The sequence below is a fragment of the Nycticebus coucang genome, chromosome 12, assembly GCF_027406575.1.
Source record: "Nycticebus coucang isolate mNycCou1 chromosome 12, mNycCou1.pri, whole genome shotgun sequence".
Taxonomy (NCBI): Eukaryota; Metazoa; Chordata; class Mammalia; order Primates; family Lorisidae; genus Nycticebus; species Nycticebus coucang.
In genome coordinates this window covers 45,719,198-45,735,535 of record NC_069791.1, presented here as the reverse complement: position 1 = coordinate 45,735,535, position 16,338 = coordinate 45,719,198, and the positions used below count along the sequence as shown (strand labels likewise).

Sequence of the window (16,338 nt, the reverse complement as noted above, 5' to 3'; positions counted from 1 at the left end):
GAGCCTGTTGAGAAAGTGGGGCCCTAACCAGACATTTACCTTGTTGTCCTAATACACTAATGTTCTCAACAGAAGAGAAAGAAAATTCAGATGTTTCTTCCTCTTTTATTGCAGGGTTGGGGTGAGTGGGTGGGAAAGGGCTGGTGATAAAGAAGAGAAAAATAAAAACCTAAAGGTCAAAAACCTTCCAGTTGAAATTGCAAAAATACTAATAACCAGGCCGAGTAATATATTGAAGAGATAGGCCTGCTAATCCCATGCATTGGGTTCTTTTATCTTCTTTTGTCTGCCTGGAATGCTGGTGTATAAGTACAAAGGGTTTAATTAACCATTAGTGTTTACGAGAGGCTCTCTCCTAATCTTTTACCATTAGTGGCAAAGAGAGGGCTTGATGGGATTTTTTTTTTCCCTCAATTTTGATCCTGTGGTCATGATTTTGAAAGTAGAATAAAAGTACAGAAATAGTAGAAAATTCCAACAGAAGAAAGCAGGACCTCTTTTGCTAGCTTTGTATCCTTCATGCGTCTTTCTCTGAAGGGGTGACAGTCAGCCAGCGGTGCACTGGTTGGGAATTGGGCTCTGTAATGTGCACTCCAGCCGAGCTGGAGCAATGCCCACTGACCAGGAGCAAACGAAAGATCAGGAACCCCATTAGTCAACAGATGCTCAGAAACTTGACAGTGCATATCAGAAAGGCTGCTGGCCCAGCAGCATGGCACACACACCAGCCAGGGGATTGCAGCTGGGACCCTGGGAATCCCATTCCTATTTTTAGCACTTTCCCCACCTAGTAAAATGAACTTGGGGCATTGGCCCCAGTACATGTGTAATGTACAAATGCACAAAAGCATTACACCCAAGAAGGGTTTGAAACTACCTCTGCAGGCAAAATAATTGAGAGAACATTATAAAGGAGAGCTTCAAATTTTGCCGATTGTAAAAGGATGATTTTTTTTTTAACCTGTCGACTATAACCCAATGAGTAGAGAGGAGGGAGAGCCCACACATACAAGCAAAGAGAATAAAAGTCAGGCCATGGATCTCCAGCAGCTCAGGAATGATTCTTCTGGGACAAACAAGTAACATGCTCTATGCCTTTATTTCTATATCTGGAAATTCTCCTCTGCCTACTTCACTGGGGTCTGTGAAATAGAAAACAAATCCAGGATCAGTCAGTGTTAGACAAAGAGGAGTAAAATAAGTCAGGAGTTCTGAATTATTCATTCTTATTTATGTATTGTAGTGGCAATTGTTACGGGTTTTTTGTTTCTCCTAGATGTCGAAATTGCAAAATGAAGGCTGAATAATTCAGCATGACTCAAGAAATTGTAGAAGCAGTACTGTATGGGCAGCGAAGGCCTACCAAATAGGCTTATTTTTATCACTGTTCTTAACATTTGTGTGATACGTTGATTTATAATTTAATTAACAACTTACAATGGCTCTAATGGATACGATAATATTTGCAAGGCATTTCAATGTTCTGAATGTGACAGGGACTGAATTGTCCCACTCCATTCATTTTTACCAAAGGGAAAGAAGATACAAGGGACCTAGTGGGAAATAAAAGGGAGTATGCTGGGATCAAAGGCCACTCTAGAAAGAAGTCGGAGTCCACACATGCCAGAGGCGCATTTCTGGCGACTAACTCATGCCCTCGTCATTTGAGCACTTGTGCTAAGCTCTGCCTGCACGCAATTTTATTTCAGACCACTGCAAGCCTGGAGGCAAGGCAAGATTTATTTTTTAGAAAAGGTGTTATTTCAGTTGAAGAGTCACAGGTGAATCAGGGAAACACAGAAAGTACAAATTTCTCATTATTCCTAAAGATTAAGAAGGCAGAAGTCCAATCCTAACATTATATAGCTAAATCCATTTCTTTATTACACCTGCTTCACAAAGTCTAGAAATGCTGCTTGAGGGAACCAATTATGGTAGAACCTCCATAGTTGACCACCACCTTAAGTTGACCTAATTTTCATAGACTGGACATGCACCACATGTACATATAGGTACAGTAGCCCTAGTTCCTTAAGGTGACCACCTCCGTATGTCGACCAGTTTGTTACAGTCCCTCAGGTGCTCAACTTACAGAGATTCTATTGTATTATAAAAAGTGATTAAAGAGAATAGAATACAAAGTAGTTTTTCTTGTTTTTTTTTTTGAGACAGAGTCTCACCTGGTCACCCTGGGTAGAGTGCCATAGCATCACAGCTCACAGCAACCTCAAACTCTTGGGCACAAGCGATTCTCTTGCCTCAGTGTCCCAAGTAGCTGGGACTATACATGCCCGCCACAACGCCCGGCTATTTTTGGAGATGGGGTCGATCTTGCTCAGGCTGGGCTTGAACCTATTAGCTCAGGGCAATCCACCCTCCTCGGGCTCCCAGAGTGCTAGGATTATAGGTGTGAGTCACCCCGCCCGGACAGAATACAAAGTAGTTTTAAGAAGAGAACATTCATTATCTTAAGATGTCAGCCCTCAACTTTCCATCATAGACAGCACTGTTACGACAGACCAGATCCTAGGGACTGATCTAAGCCTGTCTTTGGATCTCCCATCAGTGTTTCTTTCACACTAGAAGAGTTGATGGACTTTGAGATAGACAAGTCTTCATCAGTCTCACCCTACAGGTTGTTTAGCAGCCCTGGCCCTGCCCATTAAGTGAAAGTATCTCAAGAATGGAAGAAAACGTATCCAATGTACTCGGCCCTACTATGAAACTAATTTATGGCTTTCACAGGAAAGCTATAACCCAGTTATAACCTAAGAATAGGGGAAAGGGGGAAAGGGAGGGGAGGGAGGGGGGAGGGGGGAGGGTGATTGGTGGGATTACACCAGCGGTGCATCTTACAAGGGTATATGTGAAACTTAGTAAATGTAGAATGTAAATGTCTTAACACAATAACTAAGAAAATGCCAGGAAGTCTATGTTAACCAGTTTGATGAAAATGTGTCAAACGGTCTATAAAACCAGTGTATGGTGCCTCATGATCTCATTAATGTACACAGCTATGATTTAATTAAAAAAAAAAAAGAAGCTTATTTTATTATTTTGAGTAGAAGTAAAGGTGCACAGATTCCGTGTTAAAAAAAAAAAAAGAAAGTAATACTTCACAGTTATTGTAACCTCTAAAGAATGCATCTGCACATTTCCACCTGCCTGTGGGAGCTTCATGGGCTGAATTTTGTCCCTTAAAAATTCCTATGTTGAAACAAGAGGTGATCAGGTTAAAAGGAAGCTGTTAGGGAGGGTCCTAATCCAATCTGACTGATGTTTTTATAAGAGGAAGAAATTAGGACACATAAATAAATAGGGACATAACCACATTGAAGAAAGAACAGAGGTGGGTATAGTGAGAAGTTAGCCATCTGCAAACCAAGCAGAGAGGCCTCTGGAGAAACCAAACCTGCCTTACACCTGGAACTTGAACTTGGACTTCTGGCCTCTCAAACTTGTATTAGCCACCCAGTCTGTAGTATTTTCTTATGGCAGTCCTAGAAAACTATAACAGATACAGTGCCACCTCCAATTGAGAACCAAACAACATTCTGTGCATTGTCAAGACTCAACATTTGCTTTCTCCAAGAGCCTGAAAGGAGATACGAATCCAAAATTTATTTAAGATCCTAGGCACAGGAAGTATTTTGTAATTAATTTTTTTTCAGATTTTAAAAAAGGCAATATGGTTTATTTACCAAATATTACCTAACACCATCCTAGGAGTGTCTGGGGACAGGACATTGTAATCAAACACATAAATGTTTCTACCAAAAACATAAAAACATGATCACTTTTAAGGTTAAATTAAGATTATTAAATAGTTTGATATCATTTTAGGACAGAGTTTGTTGCCAAATGGAATCACATTAGGTCAGATTTTAACACTATCTAAAAAAATATATTTTGGTTTTCAGAGCTTGTTGGATTTCAGAGTTGGAATTAAGAGATGATAGACTTGGTCAACCTCCCCCTACCCCCCCACTTTTTTTTTGAGACAGAGTCTTACTTTGTCACCCTCAGTAAAGTGCCGTGGCATCATAGCTCATAGCAACCTCAAACTCTTGGGCTCAGGTGATTCTCTTACCTCAGCCTTCCCTGTAGCTGGGACTACAGGTGCCTGCTACAACATCTGACTATTTTATAGATGGCGTCTCGCTCTTGCTCAGGCTGGTCTTGAACCGGTGTGCTCAGGTGATCCACCTGCCTTGGCTCCTCAGAATTTATAGGCTTGAGCCACCATGCCTGGCCCAACCTCCCTTAATAAAATAAAACCTAGAACTTCCAGAGTCATCACTTAAATAGAGAGTTTTCTGGTGAACAAGAGCAACCAGCCAACAACCTACTTTTCCTGCACTTAGAGCTCATCCCCTTCTCATAGTTCTCCCACTTGGCTCCTTGCCCTAAGTGGCTACTGCTCTCCTTTAATCCCTGACCAAGTTTTTGGACCCAGTCCTTCCCTTAGATTCCCTCATCTTGGGTAGAATGAACTGGGACTTTCCAAAAAGACTTCAACAGATTCCAAGGGACACCAAAGGGGAAACAAAGAAAGCTCATCTGCCTCTGTGCTTTTGCTAGTTCTCAGGGTGGACAGCCCCTGATACAGACCACATGAGCCCCTGAGAAAAAAGGAGCTTATTAGAGCTATAGCCAAATACTCAGTGCAGTCCCTAACCCCTACCACCTAGGAACACAATCTTATATATTTTGCCCTTCTCATTTTCAAAGCCAAGAGAAAATACCCTTCACTGGCCTACCAAAAAGTGGGAATGAAGTTGCCATTCCCTTGCCCATATACCCACTCACCCAAGCTCACCTCTTGTTCAGTAAATATTTTTTAAACATCTAGTAGTTTTCCCAACTGAGTATGAGTAATACAACCAACGGTGAGTAAAATACTGAATTTACCCCCATGGAACTTCTTAGAAACCTCTGCTCACTGTGTGCTGACCACACACATTGTTAGACTACTCATATTGTATTTTAATTGTTAAATGTCCTCCTCCCAATGTTGAGCTTATTATGGGAAAGAGCCATGCCCTATTTATTTTTTAAGCATTTAGCTCAATGTTTGGCCTATATTCAGGGGCCAGATAAATGTTGATTGAATTACTAACCCATTCTTTCTTTCAACTACTTGAAAGGCAATCCTTTCTCTTTACTCCCACTTCTGTGCCTTTACCATTCTCCTGCCTGGATTGCTGGAACAGCCTGGTAACTAGTCTTCCAGACCACAAAAATCCACCCCCCACACTGCTGCCAAAGAGAGTGTTCTCTAATAGGATTATTCTCCCTTTTAAATTCCACTGGCCACAGGATAAGGATCAGTTACTCCTTTCATAACATATATGGAACTTTGTGATATGTCTCAACTTGGTTTCTTCATTTTTCTTTCCAATTTTCTTCCACTTCTGACCACTCAATGTTTGCCCCATATATGTATCCAGAACTACCTGGTACCCCCCAAATAGTCCTTGCTCCTCCATTTTTCATCTCTGCCTGTACTGTTGTTCCACTTTTATCTAATGTATTCTTACTATTCTTCTGGATCCTCTCTGCCCACTACCCCAAATTATCTGTCAACTGGAAAAAACTCATTCATTGTTCAGGACCCAATTCAGAAGTCTTACAAGGAATTCCTCAACTCCTCAGACAAAGTCATGCTTAGCCTCTAAAAGCAAGAAATACTTTCAAAGTGGGTCCCAGAAGGGAGAGCTCTGCCCAACCCTCACACACTTCCACATACCATGTGCTTGGAGGAGGTAATTCGTGGCCCCAAACTTGAGTTGTGAAATGCATCCTTCTGCCTTTAAGGGGCTGTTGTTAAAATGCAATTATCTGAAAGATGCATCATAGGCAAAAGTTCCTTGTTGTTGAGGATTAAAGTCCAGCTGAGCAATAGAAAGGGACTGGTGCCAGGAAAGAGGAAAAAAGGCAGAAAAGAAGAAGGGTGCCATATAAAAAGAGGCAGGAGGAACATAAAGTAAGTTTTCCTTATTTCACCATTTCCCTGGGATTAATCCTGGCCCTATGGTAGTAACCTTGATCATTTTTGGTCATTAAGGAAAAATTCAGTACCCGGACACTTTGTAAATGATCCTTTAGAGCCATGTATGATTAAGATATGGTCATTATCTTCAAACAGCTTTTTATCTAATTAACTAGGCTGGGCGCAATGGCTCACGCCTGTAATCCTAGCACTCTGGGATGCCAAGGCACACTTTATTTTAAGCTAAAATACATAAATGTGCACACATTTGCTAATCCCTTGACACAGAGACAAAACTTTTTCACTATTAATTTGATGACTGGAGTTATAATTTTTCTTATACATGACACCCAAAGTATACAACTTATAATTCCTAGTTGCAATTTCTTAAAGATAGATATTTCTTAAAAATATCTTATCTTTTTCCAGATAGATATCTAATTGTTCCAGTACTATTGGAAAGCTTTCTTTCTTCATTCGTTAGCCTGGCATCTTTATTGAAAATCAATTGAACACATAAATATAAGGTCCATTTCTAAGCCTCATTCAGTCCTTATCCCAGTACTACATTGTCTTTTTTATTTTGCTTGAGTAACAGTTTATTTGCATATCCAAATCCATTGTCTTATTTAACATAATAATCATGTGAAGACAGTGTTTTATAGTTATGGAAATTGAATTCTTTTTTCTTTTTTTATTTCCAATTAATATAAAGGTACATATAATTAGGCCACATTGCTTACATTTATAAGCACACTGTCTTTACCACTATAGCTTTATAGCAAGTTTTAAATCAAGTAACGTAAGTCCTCCAACTTTATTCTTTTTCAAAATTGTGTTGACTATACTAGGTCCTTCATATTTTCATAAAATTTTTATAATAACATCAATTTATATTAAAAAAACTACTGGACGCCAGGCGTGATGGTTCATACTTATAATTCTTGCACTTTGGGTAGCCAAGGTGGGTGGTTTGCTTGAGCTCAGGAATTAAGATGAGCCTGAGCAAGAATGAGATCCCATCTCTCCTAATAGGAAAATTAGTCAGGCATTGTGGTGGACACCTGTAGTCCCAGCTATTCAGGACACTGAGGCACAAAGATCACTTGAGCCCAAGAGTGTAAGGTTGCTGAGAGCTACAACACCATAGCATTCTAGCCTGGCCAACACAGAGAGACTGTGTCTGGGTAAAAATCCCAATTTTTGTAGGGATTGAAATGAATCTAAAGATAAAAGTGAAGAGAATTAAAATCTTAAAATACTCTTTTGATCCATGATCACGGTATTTCTTTCCATTTACTTAAGTCTTTAATTTTGCTCAGCAATGCTTCACAGTCTTCAGCATAGATACCTTTAATATATTTTGTTATACTTATTCCTCCAGATAGTTCATGGTTTTCATGGTACTATAGATAGTAATTTATTTAAATTTTTAAAATTTACAGTCTTTATCTTCTAATAATAAAAATACAATTGATTTTGTATACTTTGTATACTATGCCCTTCCTAATTTCATGTAAATTATAGTGATTTTATGTAAATAAATGTTCTACATAGAAGATCATGTCTATGTGAAGGAAGATAGGATTATATTTTCTTTTTTTTATCATTACGCTATTTCTTTTTCATACCTTATTCCATATGCTACACCCCTAGAATAATGCTGAGTAAAAGCAATAAAAGTAGACACCCTTGCCTTGTTCTCAATCTTAGAAGAAAAATATTCAGTCTTTTCCCCAAAAGTATAATATCAGCTGTAGGTTTTTCATAAATATCTTTATCAGGTTGAAAAAGTTACCTTCTATTTTTAGTTTGTTAAGAATTCTTACTGTGGAAAAGTGTTGAACTTTTTTTTTTTTTTTTTTTTCTTATCCTGTATTAGGATAGAATGGGCAACCTCAGTAACATCTGAGGCCAATACATTCCTATCACCATAATTACTTTAGCAAACCTGGTTCCCTGGTGAGTGTTGAACTTTTTAAAATTGTTTGCCTGCATCTATTGAAATAATCTTTTTTTTTTTTCTGTTAACAGGATGAATTACATTGATTGATTTTCAAACCTTAAACCAACATACAATTACTGGGATACACACCTCTCAGACATGATGTATTATTTTTTTTATAGCTTTCTGGATGTCTATTCACTATTATTTTGCTGAAGGTTTTTGCTTCTATTTTCAGAGTTTTCTTGTAATATCTTCTTGCATATTGATTGATACAAGAATACTGATTACGAGTAAGAAAATGTTCCCTCCTCTTCTATTACCTGGAAAAGTTTACATAGAATTGTTCTTATTTCTTTATACATTTGGTAGAATTAACAAGTGAAGCCATCTGGACCTGGAATTATGTTTATAAGAAAGATAAAGATTATAGTCTGGATGCCAGGGGTTACATCTGTAATCCTAGCATTCTAGGAGGCTGAGGTGGGTGAATCACTCGAGTTCAGGAGTTGGGGACCAGCCTGAGCAAGAGTGAGACCCTGACTTATGTCTGTAGTCCCAGCTAAAGGGGAGGCTGAGGCAAGAGAATCACTTCAGACCAGGAATTTGAGGTTGCTGAGAGCTATGACACCATGGCACTCTACTCAGGGCAACAGAATGAGACTCTGTCTCAAAAAAAGGAAAGAAAAGAAAGATGGTACCTAAAAATCCAGTTTCTTCAACAGATACATGTATAGAATTATTCATGTTATTTTTTCTCCTTAGATGGGCTTTGGTAGTTTCATGTCTTTGAAGGAATTTGTCCATTTACTTAATTTGTCATATTTATTGGCATAAATTTATTGGCATAAAAGTAGTCATAATATTCTTTCATTACCTTTTAATTTCCATACAATCTATAGTAGTGTCCCTCTTTCAAGCATGATACTGGTAATTTGTTTCATCTCTTTAATTCTTAGCCGGTCTTACTTAGAGATTTATTGATTCCATTGATCTTTTCAAGCACTTTGGAGTTTATTGATTTCTCTTTCATTTGTCTATATTCTATTTCACTGATTTTCCCTTTTTATTTTTTTTCTGATGTTATCCTAGATTTATGTTGCATTCTCTTTTTTCTAGATTCATAAGGTAGAAACTTAGGTCATTGACTGCTGCAGACCTTTCTTCTTTTCTAATATAACCTTTCAAGTCTATAAATATCCCTCTAAGCACTGCATTAGCTGTAATGCACAAATTTTAATATGCTGTTTTTCATTTCAATTCAGTCCAAAATATTTCCTAAAGACACTTGTGATTTCATTTTTGACCCATGTATTACTTAAAAGTTTACTGCTTAATTGCCCAAATTTGGGTATTTTCCAAATGTAGTTCTGTTTAATTCTTATATGGTCATACAACACATTATATATGATTTCAATCAACTTAAATTTATAACACTTGTTTCATGGACCAGAATATTATCTACCTTGGTAAATATAACACATGAACTAGAAAAGAATATATGTTCTTTCATCCGATGTTAGATGGATCAATTAGGTCAAGTTGATGGATAATGTTCTTCAATACATTTTACCATACTTGTTCTATAAATGACTGAGACAAAAGTTTTGAAATCAACTATAAATGTAGTTTTGTTTCTTTATCTTTTCCATCACTGTTCCATTAGTTCCATCAGAGTTTTCTTGAATATTTATATTAGGTGCACATGCATTTAGGTTTGTTATAACTTCTTTTAAAATAGCCCATTTTTATTACAAAATGTTCCTCTTTATACCTAGTAATAATCCTTGTCCTAAAGTCTATTTTGTCTGATATTAATATAGCCTACCCAAAATTCTTTTTATTAATACTCATATTGTATATCTGTATTAGTCTCTTTACTTTTAACCTATGTATGTCTTTATATTTGAAGTAGGTTTCTTACAAATAGCAAATAATTGGGTCTTGATTTCTAACTAGTCTAACATATGCCTTTCAGTGGAGCATTTAGGCAATTTACATGTAATACGAATATGTTTGGTTTTAAATCTATCATTTTGCTGTTTGTTTTCTATTTTTTGTATCTATTCTTTTTTTTGTTTCTTACCTTTTCTAAGGTTAACTGTTTTTTATAGCTCTGTTTTATTTCTACTATTATTAACTACTCCTTGTCATTGTCTGGTGTTTTCTTTAGGACTGGCAATGCGCATCTTGAAATTATTACATTCGTTCTAAAAATTATGTTACACCACTACCCAGATAGTATAAGAAACTTACAACAGTTTATTTCATTCTTCCCTTCATTATTAGGCCTGATGTTTTTAAGTTTTACTTTAATACATATTACAAACATAACATATTGCTGTTACTTTTGCTTTAGACAGTCCATTACTTTTTAAAAGACATTTAACAATGCTTATAAATTCCCACCAATTTACTATGTCTGATGTTCTTCATTCCATTGTCTAGATCCACAGTTACATCTAGTACCATTTTCCTTTTGACTGAAAAATTTCTTAAGTATGATATATTACTAAATAATTGTCTCAGTTTTTATTCTCTTGAAAGTCTTTATTTTGCCTGAATATTTAAAATATATATATATATATGTATTTTTTTTTTTTTTTTTGGTGTAGAAGTCTTTGAAGAGGGAGCTTTTTAAAATTTTGTTTTGTGGGCGGCGCCTGTGGCTCAGTGAGTAGGGCACCAGCCCCATATGCCGAGGGTGGTGGGTTCAAACCCAGCCCCGGCCAAACTGCAACAACAAAAAAAATAGCCGGGTGTTGTGGCGGGCGCCTGTAGTCCCAGCTGCTCAGGAGGCTGAGGCAAGAGAATCGCGTAAGCCCAAGAGTTAGAGGTTGCTGTGAGCCATGTGAGGCCACGGCACTCTACCCGAGGGCGGTACAGTGAGACTCTGTCTCTACAAAAAAAAAAAAAAAATTTTTGTTTTGTTTTGTTTTCAATATTTAAAGACATTGGTCCATTCTCTTCACTTGTTACTTGGTGGTGAGAATTTTGCTGCTATTCTTATCTTTTCTAGTCTGAAAATAGTTTACCTTTTTTGCTCTAGAAGTTCTGAGAATTTGTCTCTTTCATTTCAGTAATTCAGTAATTCATTTTCAGCAATTCATTTCAGTAATTTTATTATGATGTGCCTTACTGTAGTTTTCTTCATCTTTTGTTTGTTTGGGATCTTTGAACTTCTTAAATGTGTGGATTTATAGTTACTATAATTTTTTTCAACACATTGTTTCATACAGTTATCATTAAATGTAGAATTCTATTTCAGGCATTAATTCTTCCAATATTTTTTCTTTGCTTCTTCCTTCTGGGTCTCCAGTAATAATACATACAAGTTGGACTGGTTGATTTTATCCTATAAGTCTTTGAATCTGTTCATATTGTTCTGCCTTTTATCTCTCGGTGTTTGATTTTGTATGTTTTCTGTTGTTGTCTTCTAGTTCTTTATATTTTATTACAATGTCTAATTAATGATTCACCTTATCCAGTATAATTTTTAATTTAAATATAGTTCATCCTCTCCTCTTTAAGTTCCAATGATTCTTTTTTAAAAAACATCTTCCTATTTTCTTCCTCATCATGTTCATGTCTTTCTTTATATCACTGAACATTTATAACAGACCTCTTAATACCTTAATACCATGTATTAGTAAAGGATATGTATTAGTATCCTTTAATAATATACAAGGTGTTCATAAAATTTGTGAGCAACTTAAAATAGTTATAAATTTTAAATTGCACATAAACTTTATGTCCACCCTGTACATTATATAGAATAAAGGATACTAATATCCTTTACTAACATTATGAACATCTTTGTTATGCCTGCATTTCTTTCTACTGGTTTTTTTTCCTGTTTATGAGTCAAATTTCCTGCTGTGTATGTGTCTATGTACACGTGCACACGTGCATGTGTGTAACAATTTTTCAAATTCCTTTTAAAAATGTGGACCTCTTTTGGCAGGGTGTTCCTCACAGATTAGTTTGTTCCTTTTTATGGAATTCTCAAATATCCTTTATATTATCATTGTTAACCCTGTCTCTGAGACATAACCTGTCTCTGAGACATGGCTTTTCTGAGATCTCTATTGAATGCCCCATACATTCAATGAGTTCTTTCTACTCTGGCATAAATGAACTAGAATGGCCCGGGCTCTGTAGAAATTCTGAGAATTGTTCTTCTTATGGCTCCTTGATAGTTGTTATTTTCCAGAAAGTGTTTTTGTCCAGCCATGGAGTTTCACTTAAAATATGCACAGATTTGGACAAAGACTGTAGAACTCTTTCTCAATTTATGAATTCTATCCCACAAAAATCTTGCTGTCATGGTCTCACAAAACTCTGATCTCTCTTTCCTTAACTCAATGAAATTACTGAAATCTGCCTGGGTTGTTCCTCTTTATATCCCAGCCCTGAAGTTACCTTCAGGTAAACAGCCTAGAAATACCTTGTTTTTGTTTACTCAGGAATACCAGTCCTGTGCTGCCCACTGTCCAAGGTGTAAAGGTATCCATTTCTTTCTTTTTTTTTTTTTTGAGTTTTTATTTTTATTTTTTTGAAGTTTTTGACCAGGGCCAGATTTGAACCTGCCACCTCCGGTATGTGGGGCTGGTGCCCTACTCACTGAGCCACAGGCGCCGCCCCGTAAAGGTATCCATTTCTTAGTTTCCCCTTCCAGTGTTCCAGTTAATTACAGTGGGAGAATAATTCCAGATTGGCTTACGCCCTCATGACTGGAAGTAAAATCTTACGATTTTTAGTTATAATATTAAAATTGGATTATATAATTCCTTGCTTATAAACCTTTGATGACTTCATATTACACATGGAATTAAATTCAAAGTCATGACCTCCAAAGATATACATGATCTGGTACCTGTATTTTTTTTTCTGTCCTTGATTCCTACCGATCTTCCCTTGCTTACTATACTGTAGTCATATTTGCCTTCTTTCTGCTTCACAATTCCACATTAGAGCCTCCCTCTGGAGGTTAACCCTTCCTAGGGTGCTTCTACCATAGAAAAAGCCATTGTACAGGTGGCTTCTTCTTGTCACTTAGCTTTAGTTCAGTCTTTGCCTTCTCAGTAATAGCTTCACTGAACACAAAATCTAAACTAGCTACTCGCCCAGACAACTTTCATTTAAAAATTCCACTTTAGCATCTTCATAGACATTACCACTATCTTAAATTATTGTTTTTATTTATGTATTTATTATCTGATAACCTCTAAGAAAAGATACAAGCTCCATTAAGCCTGAAACATGGCTATTTGCCCCTGAATATCTACCATGTACAAGGCTGCCTCCATATACCAGGTATTCAATTTATATTTGCTCAATTAAATAGTATTTATTTTTATTTAATTTTCATTGTTTCAGGTTATTGTGAAGGTACAAACAACTAGGTCACAATTTTGGAATTTGTTAGGAAAGAATTTCTAATTGTGTCCTACACCCAAAAGATGTGCTATACACCCCTACCTGTGCCCTTTAAGTAGGAGCACACCAATCCCCCCTCTATCCCTTCCCTTGTTCCCCATACTGTCTTCTCTCTGCCCTCCTTCATTCCCCCTTCTCTCTCCCCTCCTTCATTACCCCTCCCCCAACTTGAGTAGAATTAAGTTTTTCTCCTATGTGTTAGATCGTCTATTGGCTTCATAACAAAATTGAGTACACTGGATACTTGCTTTTCCATTCTTGTGATACTTTACTCAGAAGAATATGTTTCAACTCCATCCAGGTTAATACAAAAGATGTAAAGTCACTATCTTTTCTCACAGCTGAATAGTACTCTGTGGTATACATATACCACAGCTTATTAATCCATTCCTGAGTTGATGGGCTTTTAGGTTATTTCCACATCCTAGTGATTGTAAATTGAGCTATGATAAACATTCCAGTGCAAATGTCTTTGTGATAAATGATTTTTCTTCTTCTGTGTAGATGCCTAGTAGTGGGATTGTGGGGGCAAACGAGAGGTCTAATTTGAGTGTTTTGAGGATTCTCCATATTTCTTTCTAGAGGCTATATTAGTTTGCAGTCCCATCAACAATTAAAAGTGTCCCACTCTCTCCATACCCAAGCCAGCATCTGCCAACTCTGGGACTTTTTGATGTGGTCTGTTCTAACTGGAGTTAGGTGATATCTCAGGGTGGTTTTGATATGCATTTCTCTGATTAGGGATGATGAGAATTTTTTCATATGTTTGTTAACCATTCATCTGTCTTCCTCAGAGAAGGTTCTATTCATGTATCTTACCCAGTTATAGATGGGATAGTTTGCTTTTTGTTGTTGGTGATTGAGTTCTCTGTAGATACTAGCTATCAAGACTTTGTCAGATTCTTAGCTCGAGAATATCTTTTCCCATTCTGAAGGCTATTTGCTTTAATTGTTGTACCCTTAGCTGTGCAGAAGCTTTTTCATTTAATTAAGTCCCATTTGCTTATTTTTGTTGCTGCTCCATTCTTCTTCACAAAATCTTTCCCCAGGCCAACATCCTCAAGACTTTTTCCCACTTTCTTCTAGGATTTTTATCAGCTCCTGTCTTAGATTCAAATCTTTTATCCATCATGAGTCAATTTTTATAAGTGGTAAAAGGTGCAGATCCAGGTTTTAATTACTAAAAATTGCCTTGGCTATCCAGGGTTTTTTCTGATTCCATACAAAACTAAGAACTATTTTTTTCCAGTTCTTCAAAGTATGATGCTGGTATTTTAATGGTGATTGCATTGAATCTATAGATTGCTTTGGGAAGTATAGACATTTTGATGTTGATTCTTCCCAACCAAGAGCATGACATGTTCTTCCATTTGTTAATATCTTTTGCAATTTCTTTTCTTAAGGCTTCATAATTCTCATTGTAGAGGTCCTTCACCTATTTCATTAGGTATATTCCTAAGTATTGCATATTATTTGAAGCTACTGTGAAGGGAATTGTATCTTTGATTAGTTTCTTGACTTGGCTATTATTGGCATATACAAAGGCTACTGATTTGTTGACATTGATTTTATACACTGAGATGTTACTGTATTTCTTGATCACTTCCAGGAGTTTTGTGGTTGAGTCTCTGAGGTTTTCTAAGTATAAAATCATGTCATCAGGAAAGAGTAAAAGTTTGACCTCCTCTGCTCCATTTGGATGCCCTTTATATCCTTTTCTTGCCTGATTGCATTGGCTAGAACTTCCAGCACTATGTTGAACAGTAGTGGCAATAGAAGACCTCCTTGTCTGGTGCCTGTTCTAAGTGGAAAAGCTTTCAGTTTTACTCTATTCAGCATGATATTAGCTGTGGGTTTGTCATAGATGGCTTCAATCATTTTAAGAAATATGCCACCTATCTCTATATTCTTAAGTTTTCTTGTTAGAAAAGGATGTTCAATTTTACTGAATACATTTTCTGCATCTATTGAGAGGATCATGTGATCTTTGGTTTTGCTTTCATTAATATGGTGAATTAAATTTATGGATTTGCATATGTTAAACCAGCCTTGCATCCCTGGGATAAAGCCTACTTGATGATGAAACATAATTTTTTTAATGTGTAGCTGTAATCTATTGGGTATTTTTGTATCAATATTCATTAGTAAAACTGGTCTGCAGTTCTCCTTTTTACTTGTGTCCTTTTCTGATTTTGGAATCAAGGTGATGTGTGCTTCATAGAACATGTTAGAAAGTTCCTTCCTTCTCAATGTTTTTGAATAGGTTCTGCAGCATAGATACAAACTCATATTATTAGGTTTGATAGAATTTTCGCGTAAATCTGGTCCAAGGCTTTTTTTTCTTGAAAGACTTTTTTATTGTTTCTTTAATCTCCACGCTTGACATTGCTCTGTTCAAGAGATCTATTTCTTCCTGATTAAGTCTAGGGAGACATATGATTCCAGGTATTGGTCCATTTCCTCCACATTGTCACATTTGTGGGAGTAGAGTTCCTTGTAGTAGTCAGAGATAATCTCTTATATCTCTCTGGTATCTGTTGTTATTTCACCTTTTTCATTTCTAATTAAGGTTATGAGAGATTTTACTTTTCTGTTTCTGGTTAATCTGGCCAAAGGTTTATCAATTTTATTTATTTTTTCAATAAAACAACTTTTTCTTCCATTAATTTTCTGAATGATTCTTTTGTTTTCAATTTCATTTATTTCTGATTTAATTTTGGTTATGTCTTCTCTTCTGCTGGATTTGGGATTGGACTATTTTTCCTTTTCCATTTCCTTAAAATGATTCATTAGGTTGCTGATGTGCTCTTTCTTTCTTTCTTTCTTTCTTTTTTGGATGCAGGCATCTAAAGCAATAAATTTTCCTCTTAGGATTACTTTTGCAGTATCCCATAGGTTTTGATAACTTGTAGCTTCATTGTTGTTATATGTTTGAGGAATTTAATAATTTCCTTCTTTATCT

General features: G+C 36.4%; 1 protein-coding gene and 1 non-coding gene across 2 annotated transcripts in view; both read right to left on the bottom strand.

Annotated features, from left to right (window-relative positions):
- Window positions 1-16,338, bottom strand: part of GRIN2B (glutamate ionotropic receptor NMDA type subunit 2B) — a 474,878-nt gene that overhangs the window by 266,596 nt on the left and 191,944 nt on the right. The window lies entirely within an intron of this gene.
- LOC128562964 (small nucleolar RNA SNORA66) lies at window positions 7,864-7,986 on the bottom strand. The gene has a single exon (XR_008373648.1). It is a non-coding gene; the product is annotated as a small nucleolar RNA SNORA66 (small nucleolar RNA).